Below are 13,731 nucleotides of genomic sequence, written 5' to 3'. Positions count from 1 at the left end.
CTTGCGGCCTCACCAGTCGGGATTCGCTGCTGGGGATGTATGACCAAGCACTGATGGTGGAGCTGGGCAAGGTTCTGGGTTGACCAGTCCTCTGAGCACTCAACTCGCCGTTCTATCTTGGGCTTCTCCTTTTTGAAAGATAAAAGTAGTCAGAATTTTAACTCACATTTACAGAGTTTGGGGAATACAGACTGTATTTAGAGTTCATTTTGAGCTCTTCGCCATGAAGTCTGAATGAATTAAAAAAAAAAAAAATAGACAAGTACCATATTGTGCCTTGCTGAATATTTGATAAGAACACGAGAAAACTAAAAAACCAGCATCAGTTGCTGAATTTAACCCCACTGACATAAAAACGTAGCACGATGGACCATAGAACTGAAGTTGAAAATCTCTGGAAAGAAAGAACTGATGATGCTCCAGCCATTTGGCAGCAGATATAATTTTAAGCCATCAAAACTTTTAAGGACCTTGAGTCATTTTCTTCAAATTGGACTTGCCTTTCTTTCTGCATCTGTGAATTTGCCATGTTAAAGTTTATTGCTATAACCAGTTTTGAATGATAGTGCATCTTTTTTGAAAAGGTCTGAGTACTTTTTGATTATTTGATGGAAAGGATATACACTTTTCCTTCTTATGCAGCTTTCAAACCAACTGCTGTGATATAATAAAATCTTGAAAAAAACGTATGCACCCTTGTTAAGCTAAGAGCACACATTATGCTCCCTGAAAATTATGTGATTGCTGAAAGCATGTTATGAATGCGATGGTTCTCAGCTCTAGATTAGTCAGCTAGCCGGCAGATCAGATCTTACTCCTACAATTCCGGAATCGAGAATGAATGCAATGATCAGCAATGCCCAAATGCAAACCTCAAGGCAACAAAGCAGTGAGCCCCCAGGGCAGGCTATGAGGACAGGAAGCCACTGGAATCTGGTTGCTAGGAGACACTTGCTTTTGCTGGAGGCAGGAAGATGTCCTTGAGCGTGGCTTCCCCTGGGGTCGGCTTTGGACAAGCTGTGAGTCAGCCTGTCCTTGCTAGTGCCACCCTCCCAGCAGGATTGACCAGCCCATGGTTGCAGGTGACATGGGGGGGCAATGATGGGCTCTGTCACCTCAGCAAGTTTCTCACACATGCCCTGCCTTTCTGATAGACTCTTGAAATCAGGAACTATTTCATATGTCTGTTCTGGGTTATGAGGATATGGCAAAGGTAGACCCCTGCATGATGCTTACATCTGTAAGAATTTTGCAACATGAAATTACATGAAACAGGGGACTTCCCTGGCAGTCCAGGGGTTAAGATTCTGCTTCCACTGCAGAGGTTGCAGGGTCGATCCTTGGTCAAGGAACTAAGACCCCACAGGCCATGCTGGGCAGTGAGGTCAAAACAAAACCAATAAATACATGCATAAATACACAAATAAATAAAAGTACAGGAAACAGCCTACAAGTGCCGCAGAGAAAAAGAGGGATAGGATCATTAGTTAATAGGAATAGAAAGAGATGTCCTGGGAGAGAGAACTGGGGCTGGGGGGCTTGCTTAGGGAAGGATGACTTTGACAGGAGAATAACATCGACCTGGGAGAGCTCTCTTGGGGGCGGGTGGGGTGGAGGACAGTGAACCTTGTCTTTCTTGCTCACAGAAGTATCCCTAGTACCTAGGTCAGTGATCGGTAGAAGGTGCAGCCTCAGTGCTCAAGGGCGTTAAAAAATTAGGGTGCTACTGGGAGATTCTGAGCATGGTAGAGAAGAAAGTTTTGTGGTTTATAAGTGCTCTTCCTTTTTTTAAAAAAAGTATTTATTTTAATTAGAGGATAATTGTTTTACAATATTGTGACGGTTTTTGCCATACGTCAATATGAGTCAGTCACTGGTATACATGTGCCCCCCTACATCCTGAACCCCTATCCCTCCCTCCCTCCCCACCTTATCCCTTCAGGTTATCACAGAACACGGGCTTTGGGTGCCCTGCTTCATACATCAAACTCGCACTGGTCCTCTGTTTTACATATGGTAATGTGTATGTTCCAATGCTGTTCTCTCAAACCATCCTACTCGCCCCTTCTCCCACTGAGTGCAGAAGTCTGTTCTTTACGTCTGTCTCCTTGCTGCCCTGCATGTAGAATCATCGGTACCACCTTTCTAGATTCCATACAAGTGCTCTCTCAAATGCATTATTTCTCAAATACATGCAGTTTATTTATATGCCAATTACAACTCAGTGAAGCTATTGAAAATACATGATCTCATTGAAGTCAAATCAAGTCACTCAGTCGTGTCCGACTCTTTGTGACCCCATGGACTGTAGCTTACCAGTCCATGGAATTTTCCAGGCAAGAATACTGGAATGGGTTGCCATTTCCTTCTCCAGGGGATCTTCCTGACCCAGGGATCAAACCCAGGTCTCCTGTATTGCAGGCAGACGCTTTACAGTCTGAGCTGGTGCAGGGCACCTGCTCTTTATTTCTCAGAGGAAGAAACAGAAGGACCCAGAGAGGCTCATGGCTTGCCCGAGTTTAGATGTTTCAGAAGCCGAGACTCCTGGGTCTTCTCTTTCCACACACCTCGTTTGCTCCCTTCTGGGAGCAGCTCTCTGCTGAGGGGCTTGGGACAAGGCCAGCCTCTGGTGAAGGAGGCCAGCCGGGAGGCGGTGACAAATGGCTGTTTATGAGGTGACTGTGGTGCTGGCTCGGGGGACTGGAGAGGAAAACAGGAGAGCAGGGTTTTCTCTCTCTCTCTCTCTTTCGCCCTGTGCTTTGCTCGCTTTGCCTTTACTCCCCATTCTCCCTCAATCGCTGCTGGGGTCCGGACCTCTGAGGACATTCCTTGCTAAGAGTCACTTGGGTGGACTCCACGACTGCCACCGTGGCCACAGGGCCAGCTTTGGGACAATACTGTACTGTCCAGAGAGGAAAGGGCAACCTCCCCCTCCCCAGTTTTATTGAGACAGAATCGACAAATAACATTGTCTAAATTCAAATTATGCAATATAATGCAAATTGCATGTTTACAAATTTGCATATTGCAAAAGGATTACCAAAAAAACAAAGATTAGTTAACATTCATCACCTCATATAATTACAATTTGTTTCCCTTGTGATGAGAACTTTTAAGATCTACTCTCTTAGCTATGTCTGAATATACAATCAGTTCAGTTCAGTTCAGTCGCTCAGTCGTGTCCGACTCTTTGCGACCCCATGAATCGCAGCACGCCCGGCCTCCCTGTCCATCACCAACTCCCGGAGTTCACTCAGACTCACGTCCATCGAGTCAGTGATGCCATCCAGCCGTCTCATCCTCTATTGTCCCCTTCTCCTCCTGCCCCCAATCCCTCCCAGCATCAAAGTTTTTTCCAATGAGTCAACTCTTCGCATGAGGTGGCCAAAGTACTGGAGTTTCAGCTTTAGCATCAGTCCTTCCAAAGAAATCCCAGGGCTGACCTCCTTCAGAATGGACTGGTTGGACCTCCTTACAGTTCAAGGGACTCTCAAGAGTCTAACTGTAGTCACCATGCTATATGTTGCATCCCTAGAGCTTATGGATCTCACAACTGCAAGTAACTGTAACTTTGGACCATTTTCACCCAATCCCCTCACCCACTGCCCCTGTCTCTGGCAAGTGAAAATCTGACCTCTGTCTTGAGTTTGTTATTTTTTAGATCCCATGTATAAGTGATATCATACAGTATTGTCTTTCTCTGACTTATTTCACATAGCATAATGCCCTTGAGAGCAACACCTTTTGGATCTGAAGCATGATATCTATGGCACCTCTTGAGAAGTCTGATATACAAAAGAATACAAAGAATGAGATTTGGAGCCCGTCAAATATTACTCACATTTGAACTGCACTTGTGACTGTTGCATTTAAATAGGTATTTAAAAGACCATCTTAATGGGCTTCCAGCTCTGGTTTCAAAAATAGTCATGCAACTCTCACATGTGTGAATGAAAATCACCTAGATTTTGACTTGAAAATTAAATGGCCTCACAAATATAAGCCATTAGACCGTGTGAGAGAGGCCATATAGTCCCAGGCACTTTGGAAGCAGATGACTGAAGCTGGAATCCACATTCTACCATTTATTGAATACTAGGTGTTACTTAACCTTTTCGAGTCTCAGTTTCCTACTTAACAGGTTTGTGTGCCAATTAAATAATAAACGAAATATAAGGAATTGTTTGCAACTACACTGATCACCTTCTGGCTGGTCACCACCGTCACCTCCATCATCAGCTCATCATCTTCATCAGCTGCATTACCAAAAACAGTCTGTCCTAGCCCGTGGCACTAGAGAAAAGCAGATTTGCTTCCTTTAGCATCTGGAGTCTCCCGAGGCTGAAGGTTATATTCCTAATGCTACAACTTTAATGACTTTTACCCTTATACCTCCTTCGGCAGTCTTTTTCTCCCCTACCAACTTGCTCATCTAGAGCTGTTCCACCTGAAGGGCTTCTTGGTACACATTTGTTGAGTAAATGTATGAAATGAATCGCATCACATCCAGTGAGGATTCTTCCTTTGTGAAGGGTTGTGGTGGTGGTTGGTGAATAGTGTTGATAAATAGGAGTGACTTGGGACAAGGGTTTCTGTGGGGTTAGGTGCTAGATTCTCAACCCAGTCATTCAGAAATCCAGCCCCAGAGCGCTCAGCCAGCTGCTCTAGAAAGAGCAGGCTTGACCATCTCCAGCCCCTTCACCAAGCCTCCATGACCTGTTTGTTCTCATAGTCATTTTGGTGCCGAAGCCCAGTTTGCATCAGAGTACAGATAAGGGATAGGACAGCAATATTAACTGCCTGCATAAAAGGCAAATGGGAACAGGAATTTTTTTTTTTTTTTTTAAAGCCAGCAAGGAGTTCAAGAAATCAGCTCGAGTGAAAGGCAGTTTGGGGCTAGTAAGACGTATCTTCCCAAGAGGTATCATACCAATATCTGGAAATAAGAGGTCTCTTCTTAATAACAAAGTCAAACAGACATATACCCACCCTTTAGTCTTTTAGTCATACTTCAAAGTAAAAAAAAAAAATTAAGTATTAGGCCTATATTTTCCTTTATTAGCAGAAGTACTTCTTCATATTCTCCCAAGAATGGTAGCGGCTAATAGTGACCTTGAACAGGTTCTAGGATCCTGGCAAACTCACTTAACTCTGGCTGCTCCATCCCAGGAGCTCAGACTGCCAGTCTTGAGTTATCTCAGCTAGGGATCTGGCTTTACATTTCTTTGCATAAATTCAGGCCATGGGTCTCATCCTAAAGTAATATCAGATCTGTATCCAAGAGACACTTTTCTTTTAGATTCATTTGCCTATCCACCAATCCAGTCCTTAAATATTTTCACACAGTCTATATATTCCAAAAGATGCCTTGTCTGTCTTGACTACTGTATCTCTAAAACTTAGCCTATGTCTGGAATAGCATAATCACTGAAAGAATATTTGTTCAGTAAATAATCAAATGATTATCAAATGCCCACTGTGTATTGAAACTGGAGGGTATCAATATGATAAAACACGGTTCCTGACCTCTTGGTATTCACAATTCTTTTTCAGCCTGGCTTTGTACCTCATCAGAAAAATAGATTTCAAGGCTGCTAATGCTCTTTTTATATTCAATTGACTGGCCATTTCAATAACTGACTGCGTAGTGCATTGAAACAGATGCAAAATTCCCTTCAGAGACAAATGAGGGGAAAAAAAATAATCAGCTTCACATCATACAGATTCTCATAATTTCTCCCTAAAGTGCACAGCACCTAGTCACTAATTGCTGTAGGAGACTTTGGAGACACTGATCTAATGACGGCACCATTTCCTACAGGTCTTGTTAGTTCCTAAAACCATATGTAAGAAGTTATTGTATTCGGTTTTCTTAAGCCGTATTTTAAAAGCAAGGCATTTAATTAGTGCTTGTTACGATGTTGCAAGTGCTCTGACCGCTTCTGTCACCTCTGCTGTTTCTTCTTGGTCAGCATATTTTCTGAAAGTGTTGTTTCCAGGAAAGCGCATGAGATGTTTCTCTGTTTGGAAGCTGTGTGTGTCCACACGAAGCTGGTTTGGAATGGAGACCCAGGACCTTGTCAGACTGGCTGTGCAGGAAGGGCCTCTATGTTCCCAGCAGCTTCTTTGAAAGACCTCTGGTTTTGACATATTTATTAAGAAAGCTGAGACCTCAAAATGGGTTTAGGACCACTATAGGAGCCCTAGAGAAGAAGGTCACGAAAGGGAAACGTATTTGAAATATTAAATCTAAATGTGTTTGTAAACATTTCCTAAAAGGGGAGTTTGCTTGAAAGGATGTAATTTTCTGTTACTCTAAGAGATGCTAGGAAAACTGCAAAACAGTTCATGGCACTGAAAAATCCACTGATACTAAAATAATAAATATGTTGAATATGGTTCTATTAAATTTGCAAATACATAATACCATTAATTTAATTCAATTAATTAAATTTAAAATTCAAGCTGGTTTTAAACAGTCAGACAATTTTACTGAGTTTTCCCCAGAATCCTTTATCCACATTCAGATTAGAAGGGGCTTGATATCTGTGGTTTATGAATCACAAATACATGCCAAATCCAGTTCTAAAAAATATTACAGGACAATACAATATGGAATATGTGGATATGAAGAAATACATGTGTCTAGATAGGTTAAGGAATGTTATATAACCTACTAAGATAATTTACTTATATCCCCCCTCCCACACCCCAAACATATATTTGAAGTTTCATGCTGGTTATTGCATAAGTGATAAGTTTAAAAATTTTCCACTCTCTTTGAAATGTGCTCTTTTAAGGTATTCCTTAATTAAAGAGGAAGTCCAATGAATGTAATATACACTTAGCCAAATTATTAAATCTCCATATTCCCTAAGAAATTTCTATTGGAATCCCTTTTGCCTCCATAACTGAAACCTTTAAATATAAACCTTTAAATATATCCTCAGCGAAGGATTAGCATTTGGCACCGGGTGTAAACATTTCCTGTTGGGCCCTCAACCACTAACAAGCTCTTGTTTGGGAAAGAGGGGGCAGGAAAGTGGGGGGGGGGAGGGAAGATAGGAGAGAAGTTGGCCAACTGGACATCTGAAATCTTGATCATGGTTTTCGCTTTGCACTGATGATCAGTGGTATTGGTGTCTATCCGGGTATCTTTGTTTGGATGGAGAGGACCCAAGACCATCTGCAGTCATGACGGTTATTAGAGCAGCCCAGCCAGACATCTGGCTGCATCCCTGCCCCTGAAGTAGTTGTCGGCTACTCCTGATTCCCTTTGAATGTATTACCGTGATTCACCAGTTTCTTGATGTGAGGTAGTGTCAAGTCCTGGCTTCAGTCTAGTTGGAAACAAGATTTATGAAATGAGCAGGGGTATCCCCTTTGCTGGAAGAGTGGCTGCTTTCGTCGGCATAGGGTTTAATGGTGTGGCAGTTTCCTCTGCACCCTGTACAACTCACTCTTTGAACACGGAGAGAAATAGAGCATCAGAAAATTATTTTCATGGTGTTGCCATGTTTACTGTTTCCTGTGGTCTTTGCCTGAAAGTGTTTTTAACAAAAATGAGAGTTGAGCAAAGAAGTACTTGAGCCAGGGGATAAAAGGGGTTGTTATTATGTTTCCTTTCCAGGTTAATGTGGTGGCCTTTGATTTAAGCACCATAGACTTAAGACAGGATATGACACCGATTAAAAACATGAAACTTAATTTTTGGACTAAACGATTACATACTCTTTCTTCTGATATCTTGCTGATGGTTACTGACATGACATTTATTTCTCAACCACAATCCTAAATTTATTGGACTGGATTGATTTAAGGTACATAGGGCAACCGATAGTAGTTCACGTAAAAGTCTAGACACATCTCCAAAACTGTAAAGTAGCTCTTTTAGAGTGAGCATGCTCTTCCCTTGTCAACACAAGGTCAAGAACACAGGCAAGCTGGCTCCGTGAGCCCCAGACCCACTCATCTTGGTTGGAGGCAGATTTAAATTTAAGATCTAAATATCAAAACAAAATAATTGATTTTACCTCCTAAAGTACAGCAGGGGGAAAAAATTAACTAATAACTTCTCTTTAGCTTTATATTTAAATTGCGTTTTTTCACAAGAGTTTTTGTATTTATTGAAAACCAGCTGTAAATAGTAATCACAATATACTATATGATGAATTGTTAAAAATATGAAAAGTAGTGTGCTGTATCTGGGTGACAATATGTTTAAATAATAAAATTGAATATTCATATTTAATTCAATGCAAAAAAGAGTGAAAGTGAAGGCATGCAAATTAACAAGCCAGGTCAAACTCCTCATCTTTTCACTTAGGTACCTTGTTTCACTCTAATGATCCCATGAAAAAAGTATTAGTGGTTTCAGTTCAGCCCCTGGTGGTCTATGTCACATATTACATAACCTGCTGGTGGGTCCTCCAGGGCTATATTCTACTGATAGACAGTAGGCTTTTATAATTCTGTCTGTGTGTGTGTGACCTACCTATTACACACTTGAAAATACTGGAAATATTTATTAAAAGAAGACAAGTTAAATTTTGTAAGACCTTTCAATGAGTTTAAAAATTTCAAACCTGCAGCTCTACACTAAATGCTCAAGTTATTATGTTTGAAAGAAAAAAGCTACTTCGTAACTTTGACTCCTTGTGGAAAATTACCAAACACTGCAGTTTTTTTTAACCACGAAAATCCCTATTTCCCCTGTGTGGTTAGCTCCTCACTGTGTCTCCAAGGAGTCTATGGAAGTCTGAAGCATTGCAGAAAAACGAGAATTTCCACACTTAAACGCAGCCAAAGCAGCATTTTTAATGATTAAAAATAAGAGCAGAAGTGAAAGAGGAAGGGACCCTGGGTCCTTGTTTTGTTTTGTCTTTTGCTCCTCTAAAAAAATAAGAGTGTGGGGTGTTCCAGGTGAGAGTCAAATGTGGGCCTGTTTTTAATTTTTACAGGACATTTTTTTTTTTAAGGGAAAAAACTCCCTTAAATCTCCTCACTGTCATTTGCATGCCGTGAACGCTAAAATGAAGGGAGGCATCAAGGCCAAATTCACCGTTAGAGCTTTTGTGAGCTGTCAGAAGCAGTTCTCAGGATCTGGGCTTTTATTTCAGTTTGCTAAATAAGTGTGCATTTTTGACGAGTTCTTTCCATCGTTCAGTTGAATGTACACAGCAGATGCTTCCAGTATGACATCCACCCACCCTCCCACACAGGTTTTATGTATTTAAAGAAGATGAATATCTTTAACCCCTTAGTAATAACATTTTTAAAAGCTCAATATTTGGATCAGAGAGTAGAACACTTTCATAGGCAACTCTTGTGGGCACAATGTGCTGTTTTCTATGCCACCATTTCATTGTGTGCGAGCAGATTGCAAAATGGTGGTTCCAGCATTTTGTTGTATGAGGGCTTCTTTGCAGACAGCCTCCCATCTCAGATTGCAGAACCAGTTCGTGTAAGAGAGAAAAGCCAGATTTCCCACGCTCAGGCACGGATTCAATAACGCATACACAGATCTTCCTCTACTTACTGCTCTGCAGATGCTCAAGCAAAATTTTAGATACATTCAATACAAAGAGAGTAAATCCTGGTTAAAATTTTTAAAATGTAACAGAAATGATATTTCAGCTAAACACATAACTCCATGGTGTTGGTACATGCAGATATTATGCATAGACTAACATCGCGGTTAGTAATCTACCTTGAGAAAAGATCCAAGACAGTGTGAGCATAGAGAATATGAATGTTTTACTTGAGAATAAATGATCTTTCCAGATCAAGGTTGAGGTCATTGGCAAGCAAGTTTAGGTGAGCTCATTCCACAGTTATTTGCACATGCAAATCAGGCTTTTGAATTTTTCTTACCTTTTTCTGCCTTTTGTTCATGAAAAGATCTTTGATTAATTTCTTAAAAATATTCAAATAATTGAGCAATATAATAATTAAGCTTTCCATCTAGTATCCATTATGAACTAGCTCCTAAATAGAACCAAAGGTAAGATAGATTTTGACTTACCTTTTACTGGACCTCAAATCGAAGAGAGATAAATTTGACTGAGAGAAGAATTTGACATTGCTCTGTATTGCCTACAGCTGAATCACCACTCTCTTTTGTCTGAAGGAAAACATTTTCTTCTCAATGAGGTGTATATTTTTAAGCCTGAGAAAAACAGAGGGGTATAGCTTTCTTTTTTTTTTTTTTTGCCATTTGACTGAAATTTCCAAACACTGAGATTATAAAAACAATGGTGCTACATAAAATGGACCTGCAGCAACACTGTTTATGGCGCACACAACAGTACTATTTCTCTGTTTGGTGTGGAGAAATTGTAAATAGGAGTGTGTAAAGCTATTAAATCTAGTAGCAAGAGGACTCTTACGGCAAGGTTTATTATACCAATGTCTGAAAAAAGCCTTACTTTTTTATCTGTGGGTGTTAAATTTTCGTGTTTGCAACAGTATTTTAACTCCGGAGCTATTTATCTGGTAGCATCTTCGAGAAAAAGGAAATGGACAGATGTCCATAAACAAAGGGCTCCACCTGGTGGTAAAGGGAAGGTATGAAATGCTGATGAGAACTAATGCTGTAAAGGGCGAAGAGGTGGAAACGCAGCATCTACGTGAGGTGTATGTGTGTGTGTGTGTGTGTGTGTCAATAAATATATTTGATGCAGAACAATAACATATCCCCCAAATTTGGATTTCAATGTTGATATAGCTTTACAATTAACACTTTATTATTTCTTTCAAATTCAATCCTTCTAACATATTTACAAATTATTTTATTCCAAATGCATCCATCAGAACATACATCACGTGCGACCCTGACAGACAGGAAGCAGAACAGAAGGCAAACTATCCATATCACCCGATCATCTTACTTTTAAGTACAATACCAACCAGCAGACAAATTCAAACAAAGAAAGCATTTGTTCCAACCCAAGGGTGTTCCTTGGGTAACTTTGTGGCTCACCTCATTAGGAAGGACTGGAAAGCATGTGGTACAGAATTCAATCGGGAGGAAAGGAGTAATTTCAAATCCATGACTAAAAAACAGAAAATTGCTCATTTTAAAATGGCATTTCTGGCTGAAATGTTGAAGAATTTGAATCTACATATTGTGACTCTTCCACCTTTTCAAACTCTAAAATTAGACGAGGAATTACACATACCAAATGCTACGCAAAATGTAAAATAGGCCCACCGTTTATGGCTCTCGACGTAGGTGGAAATTAAATCTTCAGCCTCCAATAAAATTGTATTTCTGTAATAAAACTGCTGCACCTTGACACTGGACTACATTGAATCCCAAATTAAACACCCCATTTACTGTACTGTAACAAGAAAAAGAGTTCGCTGCACTGAACACTATTACAGATAGAAAAAGGTATTATATTTTGCCTTGCCATCTAGGTGGGGTCCACCTCAAACAGGCGCTTGCCCCACCCCTTCTTTCTTGGAACATAACATATTTTGAAGAGGAGAAAAATGGAAGGTTTGTCTTTCATTGCTAAAACGTCTGTTTCTTCCTTAATTATACAAACCTGCATAGGAGAGTAGGTCTAAAAAAGTCCGTCAAGCACTCTACTTAACACAAAATGTCCTACAGCATTTCGTGGATAACTCAGCCCCGTAAGCAGAAACAGCCGGTGTGCTAAGGGCTGGGGACATTTCTTTATGCGTTATATACAATGGAGGTGTTTTCCCCGAGAACTTATACCCAACTGCCCCCTCCACAGCGACATCTGCAGCGTACACATGTTGCTACAGAATCTACGGGGGTTTTAAACTTAGGATCTGTTCATACAGGTTATGTATTTATCTCACGCAGTGTTGATTTAGAAGAATTAGACTGGATATTGTTTTAAGATGCTGGTTGATTCCACATCCCCCCCCCGCCCCCAAGCCAGCACGGCCATCCGGCATTTCTGAAGGGGCTTTATGAGAAGTTAAAATCGACAGAGGTGAGAAGTAGAGAACGGTGAATACTAATGTTGCTTCTTACCAACTAAAGAGCAGGCCAGCAGGACGGGATGCTGTGTCGGTGTCTTCGCCTTCCTCCCGCGGGCCCCGCGGAGCACCCCCTCTAGTGGACGGAAGGGGGAATTGCCTCTCCCGGCGGCCTTTCTCCTTGGCACATAGACCTCCCCTCCCCCTCTCTCAGGAGATGGTGGATATTATTAACCTTCAAGCACGATACAGCGAGATGAATGTTAATCGTGAAGGGATTTCTAATCAAGTTTAATGGTGTAGGACAGAGAGAAGTTGTGTTAGCAGTTTTAATTCTGCTAGAATGCTAATTGTTGCATTTCGTGTAATAGGTGAGGATCGTATGAACATGGTAACAGCTCTGTTTCCATTCGGAAGCTGCTGCCTGTAATTTTGAGACAAGTATGGAGGAAAGAGAGTCCTTAGTGCTGATGACTTATCAAAAAGCTAATTTCTTGGGAAGCATTAGATATTTAGGTCTTGATCTCTACTCAGTTCAAGAAAAGAGTGAACTCCTGGGAGAAAAATCTCTGAGTGTGAGAAGCCCTGGGGAGGTTTTGAATCTGCAAGTATCACACGTCTCCACTAAAGGGGGCAGAGGTTACAGTACTGAGTACTGAAGATAGGGGCACTTCCATCTTTTATGTTTCCCTTTATGGTTCATTGCCATTTTTGCCAACATGTGAAGGTAACTTAAAAAAAAAAAAAAAAAACCAAAACAACAAACTTATTTTGTATTGGGATATAGCCTATTAATAATGTTGTGATAGTTTCAGGTGAACAGTGAAGGGACCCAGCCACACGTATACATGTATCCATTCTCCTCCAAACTCCCCTCCCATCCAGGCTGCCACATAACATTGAACAGAGTTCCATGCGCTATACAGGAGGTCCTTGTTGGTTATCCATTTTAAGTATAGCCATGTGTACAATTTTTTTTAAAGCAGATATTTCACCCTGACTTAGGAAATAGGGCACTTAAGAGTCCTAGATGAGCAAGGGGAGAGTCCTCATTCTCTGGGCTCTGTCTCTCTCACTGACTCATGAGTCATTGCCTGTGCTCTGATGTAAGGATGCCCTACTGTGCCCAGCACTGATGCTCCCACTCTGGTGAAGTTGGCATCTCCTGTACTTCTGTTGCCTGTCCTGGTCCCCTGGCTTCTTGAGCTGCAGTTCTTGCAGGGCAGATGTGTACAGGGAAGTGAGGGTGCTGTGCTGTGCTTAGTGGCTCAGCTGTGTCTGACTCTTTGTGACCCCATGGACTGTAGCCTGCCAGGATCCTCTGTCCAATGGGATTCTCCAGGCAAGAATACTGAAGTGGGTTGCCATGCCCTCCTCCAGGGGATCTTCCCAATCCAGGAATCAAACCCAGGTCTCCCACATTGCAGGCATATTCTTTACCATCTGAGCCACTAGGGAAGCCCAAGAATACTGGAGTAGCCTATCCCTTCTCCAGGGGATCTTCCAGAGCCAGGAATCTAACTGGGGTCTGCTGCATTGCAGGCAGATTCTTTACAAGCTGAGCTACCAGTATTGGACGTTAAATGAGCAATGTCTTCAGTGCATACTTTTACTTGACTTTGATTACTTTGTATGGCTCAAGCCTAAACCACTCTAGTACTGTCATAAATTACCTGCCAATGAACTGGAAAGCCTTTTGCTGCAGTGCAATTTACCAATTCAGTGTGGGCCTTGAAAAGTTTCCTCGTATTTTCATGGTTTACATGCTCAGTC

General features: G+C 41.3%; 2 long non-coding RNA genes across 7 annotated transcripts in view; one reads left to right on the top strand and one right to left on the bottom strand.

The window, feature by feature from the left end:
- Positions 1 to 13,731, top strand: part of LOC132659202 (uncharacterized) — a 155,388-nt gene that overhangs the window by 8,400 nt on the left and 133,257 nt on the right. The window lies entirely within an intron of this gene.
- LOC106990953 (uncharacterized) lies at positions 2,901 to 12,068 on the bottom strand. The gene is made up of 3 exons (XR_001434092.4): positions 12,014 to 12,068; positions 10,982 to 11,054; positions 2,901 to 10,168 (listed from the first exon to the last, which is right to left on the bottom strand). It is a non-coding gene; the product is annotated as an uncharacterized LOC106990953 (long non-coding RNA).

Source organism: Ovis aries, chromosome 2 (genome assembly GCF_016772045.2).
Source record: "Ovis aries strain OAR_USU_Benz2616 breed Rambouillet chromosome 2, ARS-UI_Ramb_v3.0, whole genome shotgun sequence".
NCBI classification, from domain to species: domain Eukaryota; kingdom Metazoa; phylum Chordata; class Mammalia; order Artiodactyla; family Bovidae; genus Ovis; species Ovis aries.
This window is presented reverse-complemented; position numbering and strand designations above follow the sequence as displayed.